Raw genomic sequence first — 16,753 nt, forward strand, 5'->3', positions numbered from 1 at the left:
TGTCTGTCTTTAATGTGCAAGGCAGGCCATTTCCCTTCCCTTCTCTATATGTTGTATTGGCAGGAATGTTGAATCCTATTTCTTTTTCAAGCTACTTTAAAGATTTTAATGAGTTGCATCAAACTTAAAATCATACATTATTATCCTCCTGATACAAGCAGGTGCAGATCCATTGTCACATTTGCTGATTCTATGTGAGTAAATACTAAACTCTACATAAATCACTGGACAGATTCTTCCACAAAAGTTCTCCATTACTCATAATTCTCACTTTCAGGAGCTTCATTTGTCTTGTACGGTTAAGCAGAAACAAAATACAAGTGTAGCTATAAAGATATTGGGGTGATTTTTAGATATAATGGGGTGATTCTTATTTTGTAAGCTTATGTCAAGCTATATGTGTCATATTATAAAACACTTTACAACGAGAGTGTGAATTGAGTCTCCAATTGTTCTGTAATTTGTAACCATTTCATGTTATAAAATAATAACTTTGGATTAGAACCTCATAGTTACTGTCCAGCATCCTTAAAGTAACAGCAAAGAGATTTTAAATGAGGCAAAACTCTCGGAATAACAAAAGGAAGAGAAGCCACAGAATGGAGACAGCCAAAGACAAGGTGCTGAGCTGAGAAAGCCAGTTCCTTGACTGGCAAGAGAAAGAGTTTCTATGTAACTGCAGATGTCACAGGCATAGAAAGCACAGGTGGCTGGGAAGATAATGGGTGGAGGAATGAAAAAAGTTCAGTGCTTGAAGGTCTAGTTCAGCAAAAGGAATTGGAGATTCCATTAGTCCCAGAATGCAGAGTTCTTAACTTAGACATCCTAGAAAGCATAATTCAGGAGTCAACAGTACGAATGCCCAAGGCTTCTTCAAGTCTGGGCAGTATTTTTATTTGAGCTAGATTATGATCACTGATGATTTAATAATTACAAAAATTTCCATTTTGTAAGTTTTCAAAGCATGTTTACATATCTTGAAGAATGTAGTCTTAAAATCCTTTTTAGGGAATAAAACATTTTTAAGGAAGACTGAAAACATGTGTGTGTGTCCTATTTAAAACACCTAAACCATGAGTTTTATTTTAACAAGGAAACATATTTTAGAATATTCACTTCTGAAATTGCGGATTGACAGTTGTGCAAACTTCAATGATGGTGTTTGAAGTCATTGAACTCAAGTTTCTTGCAGGTTGGACTCTGATATGAGATAGAGATTTAATCTCAGGGATCACAGTGTGATCAAATACCCTGAAACATGAGACTGCTCTTTGCTCCTTACACATCACATTCTGTAGCATTCATAATAATTCCCCAAGGAATTGCACTTAAGGCAATCCTATCCCAAATATTCTTGGGGTAAAGAAAGGTAAAATTGTGAAACATGATGTAACATGCAGGTGAATCCAGTGACTAGTGAGGGAAGTGTCCTGAAAAATACATCCTTAGAAGACAGTTTGACCACATCTATTTTTTTAAAAAAAAATCAACAGATGAGTTTCCCCAAAACAGTTCTATGATTTCCTTGGTTCTCAACCCAGTTTGCAGTTTTGGAAATGAGTTCTTTGGTTTTCAGTCAGGAAGCAATTGGTTACGCCTATAACATTTTGTCAAGGTTTCACTGGCTTGTACATTTTACCTAGCAAGTCATTATTGTATTTTATAATGTTCATGGCTCCTTAGCCTTGCTCTGTCTTATTGCAGTAGGTGGTAGTTAATAGAGACTAAGTACCGGCCAAAATTGATAGAACGTGTGACAGTGGAGAGCTCACAGTTCAATAAGGCATTGATATCATCCTCTCCAAAGCTGAAGCAATAGGATTCACAATGAGGGAAAAATGTGAGCAATGGATGGCAGAGAGGTGTGCTACAAACAAAACAAAACAAAACAAAACAAAACAACAACAACAACAACAAAATCACTTCTGGTCTTGACACAACCACTATACCCATGAAATCATGGAAGCCATAATCATTTGCCTGGGATTGTGTCTCTCAACATTTCTTCAAGAAGGAGATCTTGAAGCCCCACCTTTCACTGAGGCACTATTGATTGTGAAATTCAGGGAGGGAGTATCACATTCTTTAGTGGTAGTTCATGGACAAGTTGCCCATCATCTTCTAGTAACCAACCTCCCTCCCATGCTCTTGCAAACCTTCCTAAGTAAACTCAAAGAAGGACAGGCAAAACGGTGAGGAAAGCAGAGGGAGGGGACCCTCTTAGGAGGCAGAAAAGTTTCACTTGGAGGACAAGGGAAGGAGTGAGGGTTTTAGGCTTGTGTGTAAAGAACTACAATCATTATATATGGAGCCAGGGATACACTAAAAACAAAATCATTCCGTATTCTAGTTGTCTCATCTAATAGTCCAGAGCAGAACGTGATCTAGCTTGGACACATCGGCTGACACTCACCAGAAGCAGTGAGACAAAATAGCCTCAAACCGAAAGCCAAGATATATTTTTGCTGAGTGACCTTAGCAATGTTTGCCCTTTGTCTTTATCAACTCTAGTCTGGGAGATGAGGAACATCCTTGCCCTCCACAAAAGCTCCACAAGAAGACAAATTTTCTTGAGTAGCTAGGAAATCGTGAACTAAATGTTTTCATGACACAGGACAATGAAAAGAAGTTATCAATATCAATTAAGTTTGATCAATCCCTTTAATATGCACATACATTAACTTTGGTCACCAGGAATTTCCAAACTAAACTTCTTTTATGCCATGTTTCACAATAATGTGTTTCCACCATGAACTTCACTGACTACTCAGTCATATACCCATGGGTTTGAGCTATTTTATTTTAATTGTCTTATTCTGCATGAATGTTAGGAAGTGGTCTTAACATCACTTGTGAAACAGGCAGGGTATAAATTATAAATGTTTACCCTCTGAGAAATAGGAAGTAAACAAATTGATGCAAGAAAAGAAATTCAGCTTGAAAAAGGATAGGGAGCCAAAGGTTTGCGGTGTTAGTTTCTTTAAAAATCATAATTCTTACAGGCACAGTTGGTAAGTACACCTGTCATATCTGCTTCCAAAAATATAGCTCAGAATGATAACATACTGAGAGAAAAACAAATCTCAAGAATGCAAAATTCATTTGTTATAAGCAGTTTCGCTTACACTTTCTCAAAATACCCATCTGTACTGAAGTGTGTACATAACAGAACGGCTTGCTACCGCACAGGAGGATTCAGATATTTTTAGATTTTAGAACTTTCTACAGACCCAAACCCGTTCCAGAAGTCCCTTCCATACTTGCCACAGAAATCCTATTGGCAGGGAGCAGGAGTCACTCTGAAAGCATGCTGGTTGTGCTAAGACCTGCTACAGTAATACAGGCCATGCACTGGAACACTCAAACAGTAATATATCCCCCTTCCAATTTACTTTTATTTAATTTGATGAATTCTTGCATGCTGTTTATTGCATGCAGTGCCTTTTCTATATGCTTGGAGAATATTAGAGCATTTAGTACTCTCAACAACCTACAATATGGGCAGTTTTCCAACCCAATGGAAGAGCCAGGATATGTAGCTATAGAGTTGGACTAAACTGTTTGCGATCAGTGCAATTCTATAGACGCCACAGTTTAAATATGGAAAAGTTGGGCCTACAGCACAAACATGAGAGTTGTGTTTGGATTCCCAGGATTCACGTGAAACATATTGCAACCAGCTCCTTTAAGGGACAGGTAAACACTACTGCCTTGCATCTTGTCATCCATGATGGTCTTGTCATGCAGTGAGTACCAGGTGCAGTAAGAGACTATTCCAAAAGAGAAGGGAGCCATTGAATCTGACACCAGCATGAATTTCTGTTCTCCACATGAACAGAATATGTACTACAGCATGCACACACACACACGACCACACACACACACACACACACACACACACACACACACACACACACACACCATGTGCACACACCACCATTAACAAACAAACAAATACAAATAGGAAAAGTCAACACCTTCTCAGATAACAATGAACAATGCCATCCACTCATTTCCTATCTTCGGTGTAAATTTATCTATCTTGGTGTCTATGTTAGCCATTTAAAAATGCCTAAAGAGTTTTCTAGCAGCATTTACATATCTATGCATACTACTTTTCTCTAATAAAAAAGGTAAAATGCTTCAAGATATACAGTTTTTCTATGTTGAGATATTTCATTGATTTGATAATAGGTTTTGAGAGACTAAGAAAAGCAATTGAAAAATATTAAATGCTAAAGGGGATAAAACAGACCTAAAATGGTGTAATAATTTAGCTCTACATGTTTGAAACATTTTTATATTGTGTGTGACAATAAGATGCAGGTGTATAGGTAGATTTTTATTTAAAGTAAATAGAATAAAGGTAATAAATTTTCTTAGAAGATGGTTCAGGACATTTCCAGTAACATAATAGAATGTGTATGGTAAGATTTTAGATAATACTAAGATTATCATTCTATTTAAATAGGTAAGGTAAAAAGATAAAGTATAGAGAGTCCACAGTAGCATATTAATGCAATCATAGAAGTTAAATTAACTATCTGTTTGAACCCTTTATTCACTGTTATGATACATCAAAGCAGCAATGTTATTGCAAACCTTTCTCATGAGCTTCCACCTGACTCAGAATGTTGAGGGGATAAAAAATAAACAAACAAACAAACAAACAAACAAACAAACAAATAAATAAATAAATAAGAATGTCACACGGATGATTGAGCAGTTCAACCCATCAGTCTTGGGTACAACACTTGGGCCAGGGGAAACTACTGCTAAGTGTCCAAGATCATTGGACTGACTAGTTGGTAATGGCTGATAACTCAGCCAGGGGCACTAAGTACAAAATTCTTGGTCCTTGTCCACATGTCTCATTGTGGAGCTGGTTGTGCCTCTGTGTAGAGAGTATCTGAATCTCGAGAGCTTTCAAATGTTCTGGAACTTCTTTGTGAGACTTGAGAGAAACAAGCTTTTTTTCTTCTATGAGTAGTAGCAATGTTTATTGGGAAGGCTGGTTTTCTCCAAAATAGATTTTTGAAATTTTTGTAAAAGATCTGGAGGCTACAACCTGTCCTGGCTGCTTGGTCACAGAATATCATCACTCCTACATACCAAGAGACATGTAAATCACCAGTTTCAGTACAGACTCAAAGGAAAGAAAATTAGATGCTGTCTCTCAAAGAAGAGGAAACGAAGAATTTGTGACTATCTCTTATCAGCTATGTCAATATGTAAACTGACATGCTGTTTATAAAAAATGTCATTTTCACTTTCTTCTGTTAAAAAAGGTGATGCTAAAGTTATATATGATAACAAACATAATCACTAGAAAAAAACAACAATGGTGATACTCATCTTTCTACATATAAAAGTATTCTAGGCAAATGCAGGCATGACACTTTTCTACAGAACAGCATGAATGAACAGAAGCAACCCCTAGAATATATGGAAATATTATTGCCTGGCAAAAGTGCTGTCATGAAAAAGAGCTCATGGGCTACTTCTATAAATAATGTATCTCACCACAATAAATCACACACACACACACACACACACACACACACACACACACACTTAAGAAAATGATAGGCTATGTAAGCAGTGGGAAGACTGCTTTATAAACAAAAATGGGGAAATTTTTCTTAATTCTAACTAAATATCTAGAAGAAATGAAACATTAATAAGTTCAATTTCAACAAAATATCTCCAGTGTTCTAAAATAAAGCACAGGGAAAGACAGAATGCAAATGCAAGTGAAGAGCTAACACAACACTTGCAACCTATGTCACAAAAGATCAGCCTCTCTGTGATAGAAATGGTCCTTTAAAAATTCAACAGAGATAAACATGAATCATCAGAGAAATTGTATCAGTGGTCAAACATATCAATTTAACCTCCCACATGCCAAATCTCCCAAAAGTTGCCAAATTTTATTCATTCTGACATTGTTTTCAAATGCAAAATAATAGAAACACTCATCAGAGAATATCAGTTGTAAATAACTGAATTGGAAAAAAAATTACTGAAAAGAAATAATTTAAGCAAGACATGGTGGCACATGCCTTTAATCTTGGCACTCGGGAGAGAGAGGCAGACAAATCTCTGAGTTTGAGGTGAATCAGATATATAGAGCAAATTCAGCCAGAGCTCCACATAGAAACCCAGATAGATAGATAGATAGATAGATAGATAGATAGATAGATAGATAGATAGATAGATAGATAGATAGATAGATAGATGATGGATGAACAGATGGATGGATGGGCAGACAGATGCATAGATAGATAGAATACTCAGATGAGAAGATGATTCAGTGACTAAAGAGCTTGCTGCACAGGCATGGGAACCTGAGTTTGAGTTCTCTGAATTTACATGAAAAGGTTCCCTTGGTGGGTGAGTTCTTTTGTAATCATGTGCTTAGAAGATGGAGACAGGTGATGCTAGGACAAATGGCTAACGAAGACTACATGAATCAGCATGTTCTAGGTTTAGCAAAGATTTTTCTCCAGTATGTACACTGAAAAGGGATCTAGGAAGACACAATATCAATCTCAGAACTCTACATGTTTGCACACTACACATGCGAACGCACATACACATATGTACATACAGAAAATTGTAGGCAACTATCTTTGTGAACAGAATGCACCATCTCCAATTCTGAGCATTCTTTAGATTGCACCCTAGTCTTTGTTCGCTATATGTAGTCTATAAACCCTCCTAAGGTAATAACCAGGGGGAGTTTCTTTCACAGTGTTTGCTTTCATTAAAATAGAATAGCTCGAATTACCCAAGATAAAATCCACAGACCACATGAAGCTCAAGAAGAGCAAACAAAGAGCAGATGCTTCAGTCCTCCTTAAAAGGGAGACCAAAAAAAACTCATAGGAGGGGATATGAAGACAAAGTTTGGAGCAGAGATTGAAGGAATGGCTATTCAGAGCCTGCTCTACCTGGGGATCCAGCCCATCAAAACTAGATGATATTGATGAAATCAAGAAGTGAATGCTGATAAGAGACTGATATAGCTGTCTCCTGAGAGGCTTAGCTAGAGTGTGACAAATACAGAGGCGAATGCTAGCAGCAAACCATTGAACTGAGAATGGGGTCCCTGTTGGAGGAATTAGAGAAAGGGTTGAAGGAGCTGAAGGGGCTTTCAACCCCATAAGAACAACAATGCCAACCAACCAGAGCTCCCAGGGACTAAACCACTACCCAAAGAGTACACATGGACAGACTCATGGCTCCAGCTGCATATGTAGCAGAGGATGGCCTTGTTGGGCACCAATGGAAGGAGAAGCCCATAGTCCTGCCCTTGCTGGACGTGCCACCCCTTCTCCAGTGTAGGGAAATGTCAAGGTTGGGAGGCAGGAAGGGGGGGTGGTTGGGGAGGTGGAACACCCTTATAGGATGTGATGGGATAGGGGGATTTTGGACAGGAAACTGGGAAAGGGAATACCATTTGAAATGTAAATAAAAAATATACAATTAAAAAAAAGAATAGCTATTAGCATCCTGAAACTTATCTTTTCATGTGCTGGGTCTGACTAGTTTAGTCTAATTTCGTTCTTCGGATCTTTCAGGTCATTGATAGATCAGTCTCTGTTACTCCATTTGGCCAAGAAAACATGAACTTACAAATTAAATTAATATGTCAACAAAACTCAAGTAAAAGATATAACTAAGAAATTTGCAAGGTAGTCAAGATAAGTTTCATGAAGGGTCATGGCAAACAGTGTTGGCTTTGTAGGTCACACAGTCTTTACTGAAACAACTCACTGACATCATGGTAACAGCAAGAGACCAACAGACAGCCAGAGACAGTTGAGTGTGTTATGAGACACGATACACACACCTCATCCTTAGTTTAAGTTTGAGAAAGAAAAATACTAAGGAAGCCAGAAGTTATGGGCTATACCAGATATACTCAAAGATTAATGGAAACAGAAGAACACACCAGAGCTGAATGAAGGAGCTTCCAGTAGTCATTTTTAGAATTCCTAACATATAGAGTAATAATATTAATTTACTAAACCAATGGCGAATGACTTAAAAAAGAAACTCAGGAGAATAATATTCCATTTTCTATGTAATTATTTATTCACATCAGGATTATTAAGGATGCGGAAAAGAAGTATTCTACCATCCGAAAATATCTCTCACCCTATATATCACTTCTCTGTTTTCTTGGTGATGAGAAACTGAAAAAATATATTGTTTTGGTTGTGAGATGTGATGACTATGGTTCTAAGGAAGTGTTAAGCTATATATTATGAAGGTGCTATAACCGTAGTAAATAAGTCAGTATCAGGAAGCATTAGCTATTCCACATCCTAGGACGCATAAGCAATGCCTCATGGCAATGCTTTCAGTGTGTTTAACCTAATCAAACAATGAGAAAACACAACAATACAGAATTTGGATGTTTTGTACCACACTGGCTGTGAACCATTGGATATACAGTGTCTTGTAAAACAAAAACCAGTAAAAATAAGAAGCTAAAACAAGAATCTGTTAAGTCATATTAAATACATTGTCCACTGACTATAATTAGTTTCTGGAAAACATGTGGAAACACTAAATTAAAAAAATTATTGGGGCAAACTGATACATATTTCAATAGAATATATGAGATTTTTATTGAATTTACATATTTTTCTTAAATATAATAACTTTATGGTGTAAGTTATTATTCTTAACTGAAGTGAAATGGAGTCTCCCCCTTTTTTTTGATATGTCCTCATTTCTACAATATAAGCTTAACATGGTTCAAACTTATAAATAAAGACTTATCTCATCCCTGTGGGCCTCTCATAGTGTCCCGTGCTAGAGCAAACTGGCTCCTAACCATTGCCCAGCCTCGGTGCATGTAGGCTGCTGGCACTGAAGTGGGTCACACAGTGGAAAAAGAAAAAGAAAAAAAAGACTTATAAATAATGAAATTTCTATCAAAGTTGAATTATCATTATTCATAAAAATAGTAAAAACAAGCTTAATGACTATAGAGAAGCACAAAAGATTGTGCTTGCTTAGCCAATCAGTTATAAGGGCAAAATGCTGGCGCTATCACCACTCCTGCCCTCGAATTACACTACAGAGCCATAGTAACAAGACAAGCATGGTACTAGCACAGAAACAGACACCGCGATCAAGGAAACATGACCGAGGATTCACTCTAAACTCACAGAGCTACAACCACCTAAGTTTTAACAAAGATGCCAAAATTACCCACTGGAGGGAAGATAGCCTGTTTAACAATGGTGGTGAGGAACTGGGTAACCACATGTAGAAGAATGAAACTAGGCTCTGACCCCTCACACTGCCCCAAATCTACTACAAATGGACCAAAGACATTACTGTAAGACGTGAGCATCTAAAAATGTTTAAGGAAAATACTTCAAGGTATAGGCACAGGCAAGAACTTTCTGAACAGGACTCCAGTTGAGCAGGAAATAATGCCAAAAATTCATAACTACACTTTATGAAATTGAAAATGTTCTGTTCAACAACAACAACAGCAACAAAAACCAGTTCAATCCTTTGATGACCAACTGACATCCCTAAAAAACTAGCATTAAGAACACTGGTGCAACCTACAAAATTTCAGAAACAAAACAAAAAGAAAACAACCCAATCAACAAACGAGTTAATGGAATTAAATGATAGTGCTCAATGTGCAGTAAGTGCAAACATCAAGGGACATTGGGCATCAGAGAGATTCAAATCCAAGTTACATGAGTAACATTTAAAATTCCGAGTCAGGATGGCAGTCATTAAGAACACAAATAGCTCTTTCAATCCTTCCTCTAATTCCCCCAAAGGGGGTCCTATATTCAGAGGGGATGGGGCCTTATGGACAGGAAACCGGGAAGGGGAGTAACATTTGAAATGTAAATAAAGGAATATATCTAGTAAAAAATAAAGATTAAAAAATAGGAAAACAAATAGCTCTCTTACTCTCAGCATCCCTTCCCTTGGTTACCTGTAGCTTTTTGTCTGGGGTTGGGGCCCCACAAGATTTCCCCCTTCACATTAGCAAGTCTACTGGTGACGTCATTATCTAATATCAAGTAGTCAGCCCCAAATCATAAACATACAAGTAGCTTTAACAGACTTAGTAGGTTGCATTTATATACTTAGAGGGAGAGAAACAGACACAGACATTTACAGAGACAGAGACACAAGACAGAGAGAGACAAAGAGAGAGGCAAAGGCAGAAAGACAGAAAGACGGAGAGAGACACAGAGAGAGAAAATTAAAAATAGAGGCCATTACAATTTGAGAGAAAGTAATGCAAAAGATGAAGGGTAGAAAGGAAGTAAAAATGCTACAATTGTATTTTAATTCCAGAAAAATATTAATATAAAAGAAAACAAATAATAGCAAATGTTGGCAAAGATGGAGACAAAATTAAACCCTTATTCACTACCTGTGAGAATATAAACTAGTCAAGCCACTATCAGTATTGAGATTCTTAAATAGAAATACCTAACCAAGAATAACACTTCTGAGAGTTTGCCCAAAGGACTTTAGGTCAATTTATGACAGAGATATTTGCATATAAAATAACACTATTCCCAATTGCTACACTGTAGATGTAAACTGGAAGTATGACAGCAGATAAATAGATAAGGGAAGGTATTTTATAAATAAAATATATGATTTTCAGCCATACAGAAGAATGCAGTCATGTTATCTGCAGGAAAGTGTATTATCTGCAGGAAAGTGTGTTAAGTGGGAAATAATCAGAGAAAACATATAAAGTCTGTCTTGAAAAATAACACAATATTGTAAGTTTTGTTTCTTACTTGTGGTTTTAAGATTTTATCCATGTACATGAAATTTTATGTGTGTGTGTATTATATTAGGTATCCTTGTCTAGGGACAAGGATACATGGTGATATGAGAGAATGAGAACGAATATGCTCAACAAAAGTTAAATGGGTTCTAAACTTTTTCTTAGGTAGGAGTTTTAATATATGTACAAGAATATATATAATATATATACATACAATATGCATATATATAATATATATATAACAAGGCATCTGTTTGGTATGGTGGTACATGACTCTGTTAAACTAGGTATATATTTACATATGCACATGTGTATGTGTACATTTATAAGTATATACCTTGATATGTATAGTTTTTCATTTTGAAAATGCTGAAAGTTAAGTTTATGGAGAAATGTAAACCTTCCATATAAATTATATACTGTCTCTCTAAATAAATAAACAGATTAAAGCAGGCTTCTATCAATGGGCTATAAGCTCATTTTCTCAAAGGTTATTTCATTAAATAAATTGACTGAAAGGCAAATTTGGAGATAATTTGTAAATCATTTTATATGTATATTATGTGGTACACAGAACACAATTTTTGTGTCTTTTGGAAGCAAACGATAGAGCATTAACATTTTGATGATTATAGAATGTGTTGAATGTTTTCACGAATGAATGAGGATATTAGCATTTAGCTCACAACTAAAGGCCATATATAAGACAATGAAGAGAAACAGAGAAAGACCAGATGGTAAGGGGAACAATTTGAGAGGAGAGGGAGACTGAAAGAAATGGGAAGGAGGACAGATAAGAGGAAGAAAGAAAGAAGACAGTATGAGCAAGAGAAAGAATGAGGCAAGGGACACAGAGGGCAGACATCACACTCTGTGCATAGCTTCCCAAGGGCAAGCTCTTTCCATAACCAGCCTCTTGATTCAGAGCTTGGCCTCTGGACTTTGGATCAATTTAGCTCCACTTCAGTCATCAGTCTCATCTTTCTCTTAGATACTCCCAAATCATCTAGTGGCTTGGGATACCACACTGTGAGGGGAAAAAATCTGCCCAAAGCAAAGTGAGACAAAATGTCTTCAAAAATAGTATTGAGTGAATTTTGTGTTGGTCAACAAGATTTGCGTTTATAGTCTTCATAACTAATTTAGTCAACTGGTTTTCCAGGACAATCCTCCATATCTAGCCATGTCTGGGGTGACCATACAGTCATTTCACAGACCCGAAAGCTAGTCTTCCTACCCTGGTGTTTGTTAACAAAACCAAGATCTTCTTCCATCTAAATTTCATTAATTTTCTGGAAATTTCATAAAATATATTTAATCACTTTTTCTCTAACTCCTTCGAGACCCACCTCCAATAACCCACTCCCACATCACATACTCTTTTCTATTTAATAACCTCTCAGCGCCAATGTGTGCTGTCCATCTACTTTTGGTTACAGGGACCATCAAATAGAGAGTGATCAGGTTACCAGAAGACACATTCTCAGAGATAACCGATTCTCCTTTCCTCGATGCTGTCAGTTGTTGGTGGTTGAGGCTCATGAATCCTTTCCCACTACTTACTAGAATGTCCCTAACTGGTGGTTGCTTCCATTCATATTTAGAGTGAGAAATCAAACGTGGCAAAATTCAATTCTAAGGGAGTAATTATCAGACGTCAAAGAGAATGTCAGCAATATTCTTCCCAACCCTTTACTTATCCTTTTTATATTCTCATTTAATACCGTCCCATCCTTTCCCTAAAACATACCCACACTCCTTGAAATTTTTCCATTATTATTTTATATGTTAATAAGCATCCCACTTTGATTCGATAAAATTAAATTCTGCAGTTAGTATTTAATATGAACAATATATTCTTGGTGATGTAAATGTGTATGTGATAGAATGTAAATGTTTGATTACATCAAACCTGGAGCTAATTTAGAATGTTTCTTTCACTTAATGAATTTATAATATTATCAATATACTTTTAGATTGCATGTAACAATACCGTCAGTGAAGCAGCAATTCCCTGTGCTACAGACTCTCATCTTGACCTTGGAACAATTAACACTTACAATGAGCACATGAAAATTCAATGTGAAAATGTGTCCTCCTCCAAAGTTATTCTGAATATTTCTCATGAGGATCTTACAGGAACAGAATAACATAGGTCTCTGAGATGCTAAAACCATGTTTCAATGAAGTATATTTCCCTTTTGAGGATTGAAACTCTGATAAAAATAATCCATGATATGAAAAGAATCTTAAAGTTAACTTTTGCATTTCTTATCAAATTATCCATGAATTCTTTTGTAGAGATTATTATCTTCATTTCACAAAAGAGAAGTATAAATCACAGAGCAATTAAGAACTCTTATGTACTGTGTGGGTGATAGAAAGGACCTGTTGAAATACAGAAAATAATAATTTAAAGGGCTATTATCTTCACTTTTATTTTGAAATCTACCAGGTGAACTTCTTTTAAACAATTTTTACTCACTTCCAAATTCATTTCTGGATTGTGCAACGTGTTTGCGTAATGAAGCCTTTCCGATTAAAGGTTAAAACCAACATCTCTTGACTGAAGTTAAGAGAACCATTGACTCATTTTACACCTACTTCATCTCACAGCTGCAATTATATTTTCTCAGCCTGGAAAATCAAAATAGAGCAATGGGCAAACTTTGTCACCCTTTTGACTGTAAAAGTAATAATCAAAAAATACAGTCCCTTATCTATTCACTGGTTAAAATAAAAGAACTGCATTTGTCAAAAAGAAGTGGCAGAAGGCCAGAGATTTATTCTGTGTGAAAAAAAATCAGGTCACAAATTTTCATTTCAATGAGATGTTTAGAAGGCAGATGTACCTTCTGTCACATGTACCTCACTTATAGTGAGTGACTTACCACAAGGTCACATATCTTTCTTCCCCCCAAAATGTAGAAGGATAAGAATTAAATACCTCTAGCAATTTCTATCTGGGTCTGAAAGTTCAAAATCATAATGAATACATAGAGAAACAAAAACACCCCCTTATATTTATGTCACAGGTGGTTTCTGGTGTGTTTGATGAACCATGAACAAAAGAAACCATCACTATATTTCTGCATAGTAATACAGGAAGGCCTATGTCTCCATTGTCATTGCAACCATAACTCAGTTTTATGTTAAAGATATCAGACAAGTTTTTTATATTTTGAGAACAACTAAGGATATATGCATCATATCTTGGCTATTTTAGTGCCTTAAAAATATCCCCTTATATGATGATTTTCTGATTCCTTTTGTTTTCCAATAGTAACTTAACAGAACTTTAAAAGCGTACCCATTGGAGAATAGTAGTAAAAATAATCTTTACGAGATGCGTGCTACGTGTGAGCTATTCTATTTGAACATTATTTAAATAAAGTCATGGAGCTTTTGACCCACCATCTTCTTTATATATGCCAATGACAGAGTAATTCAAATAGAAAGCATGGCTGAGAGTATTCTCAGCATTTTATATTGTAGGTTCATCCAAAGAGAAAAAAACAATATTTAGGTAAAGTTACCTAATCACTCTACTAATAAGAATTCGAAAAAATATAAAAAAGAATGTCATAACATTGCAAAAAAAAGAATTCTCAAAGCATTCTTAATTATTTCCCTTGACCTTCAAATTTATAATCAAATGGATCCTTATATATCTAGGGTTTTTTATGAGAATGAAGAATGTCAGAGATCACCCACAACTTGCTTTTGACCTAAAGCAACAATTTTCTAAAGACTTTTCTTTTTTTTTTTTTTTTTAACTTGAGTATTTCTTATATACATTTCAAGTGTTATTCCCTTTCCCGGTTTCCGGGCAAACATCCCCCTCCCCCCTCCCCTTCCTTATGGGTGTTCCCCTCCCAACCCTCCCCCCATTGCTGCCCTCCCCCCATAGTCTAGTTCACTGGGGGTTCAGTCTTAGCAGGACCCAGGGCTTCCCCTTCCACTGGTGCTCTTACTAGGATATTCATTGCTACCTATGGGGTCAGAGTCCAGGGTCAGTCCATGTATAGTCTTTAGGTAGTGGCTTAGTCCCTGGAAGCTCTGGTTGCTTGGCATTGTTGTACTTTTGGGGTCTCGAGCCCCTTCAAGCTCTTCCAGTTCTTTCTCTGATTCCTTCAATAGGGGACCTATTCTCAGTTCAGTGGTTTGCTGCTGGCATTCGCCTCTGTATTTGCTGTATTCTGGCTGTGTCTCTCAGGAGCGATCTTCATCCGGCTCCTGTCGGTCTGCACTTCTTTGCTTCATCCATCTTGTCTAATTGGGTGGCTGTATATGTATGGGCCACATGTGGGGCAGGCTCTGAATGGGTGTTCCTTCAGTCTCTGTTTTAATCTTTGCCTCTCCCTTCCCTGCCAAGGGTATTCTTTTTCCTCATTTAAAGAAGGAGTGAAGCATTCACATTTTGATCATCCGTCTTGAGTTTCGTTTGTTCTAGGGATCTAGGGTAATTCAAGCATTTGGGCTAATAGCCACTTATCAATGAGTGCATACCATGTACGTCTTTCTGTGATTGAGTTAGCTCACTCAGGATGATATTTTCCAGTTCCAACCATTTGCCTACGAATTTCATAAAGTCGTTGTTTTTGATAGCTGAGTAATATTCCATTGTGTAGATGTACCACATTTTCTGTATCCATTCCTCTGTTGAAGTGGATCTGGGTTCTTTCCAGCTTCTGGCTATTATAAATAAGGCTGCGATGAACATAGTGGAGCACGTGTCTCTTAAGACTTTTCTTAAAGGTTTTTAAAGGAATAGAAAGAGAGAAAGTGTCTGAATATCTTTCTGTTTTCACTTTGAACATTCAAGTCAACAAGGAAGACTGTATCAGTGCCCAGATTTGACAGCTCTCAGAAGATTCATAAGGTCACTCTTTTCACAGCTTGATCTCTCCTAATCCTTTACAATGTATCTAAGACTTCGTTTGATATTATCTGTTACAATTTATGTTCAGCTTCTCCAATTATGTGAGTTCTAGAAAACTGTAGCCAACATTACATACAGTATTGATAAAGCAACTCTAATCTCCATGCTTAACCATGGGTCAAGTTGGTATTAAATCTAGATTTAAGAATCAAACCATTTTTCAGCTTTCTCCGGATTGTGCAACAGTCTGGTGTTCTAATCCATGAACCTAATCCTGCTGATATTGTAACTTTTAGTTCTAGAACAACTCACAGATTCTGTAGGGCACAAGTATGGTATAGTATAGGAAAGCTAAATCGGAGTGAAAGAAATGTCCCCAACAATCCCTGTGAGCATAGCTTGCTTCAGAACCTCTATTCCTAAGCCTGTGTAATAGTCATTAGCTTCCTTGAATAAACAGAACATTGTTAGATGCACAGGTGAGAAATGGTTTACAGAGTACCCAATTTCCTGGTTCCATCCATTTCTCTATGGCTCTAGTAGAAATTCCCACAGGAAACGAACAAAGGGCAGAATTCTTGGCAAAAATGTGGTAGAGGAATCACAGGTGTAATTGGCATTATAGCATTTCCTCTTTAAACCACATTGCATCTTACTAAATAACAAATCAAGGCTAAACACTATAACACTGTTCTGTTTTTATTTTCTTTCTTTCAGTTTTTACTAGAAAGAAAAAAGAAGTCAGACCACACAGTTAAAATCTTTTCAAACCTGTAAACAAAACTCCACCACTTTTGTAGGCGTGACCAATCCGTGCACCATGTACTGCCATTCCGTGCTGCAGTACTGCACGCCGAGAGTCTGCCCAGTGTTAAGGAACACACGTTTCCTCCATAGCTGCTGATTAACTGGCTCAGCTTTAAAAAGAATCAGTGGAAATTCATGTCTCACTTCTACTGAACATAGACTTGCACTTTCGAAAATATATTTTAAATTAAATCATCATAGACATAGTCTCTAGTCAGTATGAAAAAGGATTTTTATTGATGTATACTCTGACATTTAATTAATAG

General features: G+C 36.7%; 1 protein-coding gene and 1 pseudogene across 9 annotated transcripts in view; one reads left to right on the forward strand and one right to left on the reverse strand.

Annotated features, from left to right (window-relative positions):
- The window catches only part of Nlgn1 (neuroligin 1), a 905,434-nt gene that overhangs the window by 649,151 nt on the left and 239,530 nt on the right, over nucleotides 1–16,753 (reverse strand).
- Nucleotides 8,763–8,903, forward strand: LOC120101250 (small nucleolar RNA SNORA42/SNORA80 family; annotated as a pseudogene).

This window comes from Rattus norvegicus, chromosome 2 (genome assembly GCF_021556685.1).
Source record: "Rattus norvegicus strain SHRSP/BbbUtx chromosome 2, alternate assembly SHRSP_T2T, whole genome shotgun sequence".
NCBI lineage: Eukaryota > Metazoa > Chordata > Mammalia > Rodentia > Muridae > Rattus > Rattus norvegicus.